Consider the following 4,529-nt stretch of genomic DNA (forward strand, 5'->3'; position numbering starts at 1 on the left):
TGCCACCTCCCATCCCCGTCCCTTGCCATCTTCCTTCCCAGTCCAGGCATGCCTGGGCTGCTCCGAGGATGCCCGTGCTCAGGGCAGCAAGCTCCAGCATGTGGCCTTCATGCCCCGGGCCTGGGCCTGCCCACCTCGTCTCCTCTCATAGCCACTCTGCCCATGTGCACGCTCCATTGTCTCAGTGGTCTTCACTTATAAAACACAAGTTCTAAGAAAAAAACAAGAAAGTCAGGAGGCTGTCAGCAGAGCCTGACACCGGGCACCGGCCCTTCTGAGAGAGGTCCCTGTGTCCCTGCCCAGCCCTCAAGCCCATGAAGCTGGCCCTGCCTCCGCAACTGAGAACCAGTAAAACTGCTTCTGTTCTTTACCACTGAGGACATAGTGCAGAGAAACTTTGTTTCCTAAACCACAGATGTGAAAGACTTTGCTTTCTAGGAGCCTATTTATAAGAATGAGGCTTCCCACACTTGCCTGGGGAACCGAACCATTTCACCACAAAGAGCGAGGCTGGAATTCTCTCCTCAGTTCTAGGAAAGAGGTTTGGGGACACAGCAGGGGTTCTCAAGTTCCGTAATAGACAGCACAGTGAGCCTATTTCTCAGTCAGGCTTGATGGTTCCCCTTTCATAATCTGGCTTTGCTTTTAGCTCATTAAGAAAAAAAAAAATCACTCTTTTATATTTTTCCAAATCTTCACGTCTCCTAATCCTAGAATTGCTGCATCTCTGCTTTTGGTAAAGAACCCCGTTTGTGCGCCAGTGGGTGGTCTTCTTTGCTGAAGCAAGGTAAAAACCCGACCTTTAAGACAAAAGTGCCCCTCCACTGGTACTTGTTAAACAGACTTAATCATCAGGATGAACATGGATGTGAAGGAGTCCCATCGGACTGTGCCAGGAAAAAAGAAGCATGTGTAACCACAGAAATTTTCATTAGGAAGAGTTCTCCCAGTTGTCCTGGAGCAACCAGGCCCATGTTACCTAAGGCTCGGTGGCTTCTTCCCCAGGGACACAGATGTGCAGCATTTCACAGTGACTTCCGTATTTCAGAGCAATTTCACCTCCTTAACAAGGCTTTACAAATGGACTGAGATAGAGAGAGGACAAAGGATATAAAACCAAAATGCTATCAAGTGGGTCCTGGGATTGCAACAGGGTTAGAGGAGAAATTCACACTCTTCTATGCGTGAGTTTTTAAATGCGAGTGTATTACTTTTATAATAATACTGCCAAGCATAGGAGTCATTAAGAACGTATCAATCAAGATTGATGCCACACATGAAAGAGATGGCAACCAGTCTCTTAATTCAAACTCTAAGCCCCAATAAGGCCCTTCTCATAGTACCATGACATTTCCTTAAGAATATTTACTCAACAAACTAAGAGACACGACAACCTAATTCGGTGTGTGAATCTAGATCAAACATGTACCCAGAAAAATCAACCACCATGAAGCCATCGTTGGAACAACCGGAGCAATGTGAAATATTGACAAGATAATAAATAACACTGAGGAATTATTTTTCTTAACGTGTGTGAATTGTATTGTGTTCGATGTGGAAGTTTTCCCTCATATGTAAGAGATTCATGCTGAGATAATTACAGTAAAGTGTTATGATATTTGCCACTTTCTAACTTTAAACAAACTTATCACACAAAGGTTCTCACGTGATTGGATATTTCTCTACTTTGTACACAATTATTCTCACTCTGCACAGAAAGCCTCTTAACTTCTCATCTGGTGGTCTCAAGCACTAAAACCCTTATGTTAACACAATAGGAGTAAAAATGCCTCAGAGACTGAAGTTGAAAGCAGAACATTGGTACCTGACTCTCGTATCCAGTATCAGGAATGTACAACGTCTTATTTCAAAGTATAAAATAAATTATCTGTAGGCATGAATAATGACCGCACTAAACCATTATGTATTTTGTCAACCGAAACCAGTAGCTGATGGTTATTGTGATTTCTCAAACATCACCCAGACTTTTCTTCATTTTTTCCAACTGACTTCTCTGAAGTTATTGGTGAGGAACATGCCCTGGGCTTCCTTTCACAATTCGTTAATAAAGGTAAAGCACTATTCTAGGAATTAGAGCAGGCCACCTCCCATACCACCTCCCATTCCACACATTGCACCCATTCCAGGGCCATTCTCTTCTTTAGGAATTTGTGACAACATCTGATCTAATTAACAGAGAGGCTACGCCAGCAGCATCCAATAAGCAGTTCTCACAGCCTTTGTTGGGTCAATATTTCCTTTTTCCACCATATTCAGAAAATCTCCCACCATAGTATCATAACCAACTTCTGAGGAACTTTGTAAAATTTTCTCAACTATCAAAGGTCCTTCAGCACCTGGTTCCTTAGCAATAGTCACTGGCTGGAATTTTGTGTGTTCTTTTAATAATGTCTCTACCAGTTTTTTGATCTTCATTAGCTGGAGTCAAGGAGTCCAAGGCTGGAATGCACAGAAGCAGGGCACAACCCCCTCCCAGAACAATGCCTTCTTCAACAGCTGCTCTTGTAGCATCACGGGTACCTGTAACTGTTTCTTTTCATCCGCTTCAGCATGTGTCCCACCAACCTTCAGCACAGCTGTTCCATCTATTCAGTTTTTCGTTTTCATATTCACTAGTTGTGACATCTAACTGCTCAATGATTTCTTGGACACGTTTTTCAACTTGAGCCTTGTTACCCCTCTTTTCCTTTTAAGAGCATGGCATCATCTTTGATCACAGTGACCTCTCCAACTTCTCCCAAGTCACGAGGCTGAACACCTTCAAGATTTAGGGTCAACCTCTCTTTTCCAGGCACTGCACCACCAGTAGCAACAGCCACATCTTCAAGCTGGTTCTTTCTATTGTCACCAAACCCTGGAGCCTTGACTGCCACAAGCTGAAGACCGACCTTTAGCCTATTCAAGATGAGTGTGCTTAGAGCTTCCCCATCAATGTCTTCAGTGATTATGACCAAAGGCTTACAGTGAGCATTGGCAATTTCAAGAGTGGGTACAACGGACTGGATACTAGCAATTTTCTTTTCATTCAACAGAACATATGCATCTGGGAATTCACATTTTTGACCTTTTTAATAAGGTATGGAGAAATATATCCTTGGTCACACTTTTACGCCTTCACTAATTTCTAATTCATCAGTGTTTTTCCATTCTTGACTGTGATGACACCCTTTCTTCCAAGCTTCTTCATATCATCAGAGATGATGTTACCAATTTCTTTGTCTCTGTTCGCAGAAATCATAGCAACCTGCACGACTTCAAGGGCGGTCACAGGTTTAGACTGCTTTTGAAGTTCAGCAATTACAGCATCACCGGCTAACATAGCACTTCTCCAGATTTCCACTGGATTAGCACCTCTGCTAATCTTCTCGGAGTCTTACTTAGAAGTAGAGCGTACCAGTACAGCAGCAGTGGTAGTGCCATCCCCAGACTCTTTATCTGGGTTACTGGCACCATCTGGAACAAGTCTAGCTCCAACGTTTTTATATTTATGTTTAACCCAATTGACTTTGCAACAGTCACACCATTTTTGTCACTTTGGGACCTCCCCAGCTCTGCTCAGTAATCACTGTTCTTCCCTTTGGCCCCAGTGTAACGGCTACAGCGCCGGCTAGAAGGTCTAGGCCTTGAAGCATTAAGGCTCAGGCATCTGCACCAAATTTTACATCTTTGGCATCAGCCCGAGTGAGATGAGGAGCCAGGATCCTGGATGCCGGTCTGATCTGGCAAAGACTGTGGGTAACTGAAGCATTTCTGCAGGACACGCGCGTGGCGAGGCAGTTCATCGGCAGCGAGTGAGGGCTGTCTCTTACTTTCTAAATGTGACGTAGCAAATATACAAAAAAACATAAATTATTAATTTAGGCAGAGCGCATAAAGGCTTTATTTCATATTCCATTTCTCTGAATGCTTTCTTTACTAGGAAGAAATAGTTTTAGTGTCAGGAATGAATGAGTGTGTCCCTCAATTCCAGCCTGCTCAACACACAGGAAATCAAAGTCCTGATAATTGGAGTGACTCCCTGCTGACTGAGCTCCAGCCCTGGATGCAAATTCTTTTAGTAGTTCTGACAGCACCGGACCCAGCCCTTTCTTTGCATACCGCATCAGAACCTTCTTTTTTTCCTTTGGGACTGAGTCTTGCTCTGTCTTAAGTGATTCACCTGCATCAGCCTCCCAAGTACCTGGAATTATAGGTGGAAGCCACCGCACCTGGCTAATTTTCGCATTTTTAGTAGAGATGGGGGTTGACCATGTTGGTCAAACTGGTCTCATACTCCTGACCTCACACGATCCACCTGCTTCGACCTCCCAAAGTGCTGGGATGCCCATGGTGTGAGCCGCCGTGCCAGGCCAGAAGCTTCCTTTTATAAAAAATGTCATTCAGGCTCTTGGCCGCACAGTATCATCACCAGCTTCCTTTAAATCCACCTCTAGCCAGGCTGGAACCAGAGTTCTTCAGAACCTGACATTTTAAATGAAGAGGTCAAGGCAGGCCACGAGCAAAGGCTC

At 44.2% G+C, this 4,529-nt stretch overlaps 1 pseudogene; it reads right to left on the minus strand.

Annotated features, from left to right (window-relative positions):
• Nucleotides 1–1,880: 1,880 nt before the first annotated feature.
• On the minus strand, nucleotides 1,881–3,769 carry LOC116547596 (annotated as a pseudogene).
• Nucleotides 3,770–4,529: the final 760 nt, after the last annotated feature.

Source organism: Sapajus apella, unplaced genomic scaffold (genome assembly GCF_009761245.1).
Source record: "Sapajus apella isolate SASKATOON/1434 unplaced genomic scaffold, GSC_monkey_1.0 scaffold3725, whole genome shotgun sequence".
NCBI lineage: Eukaryota > Metazoa > Chordata > Mammalia > Primates > Cebidae > Sapajus > Sapajus apella.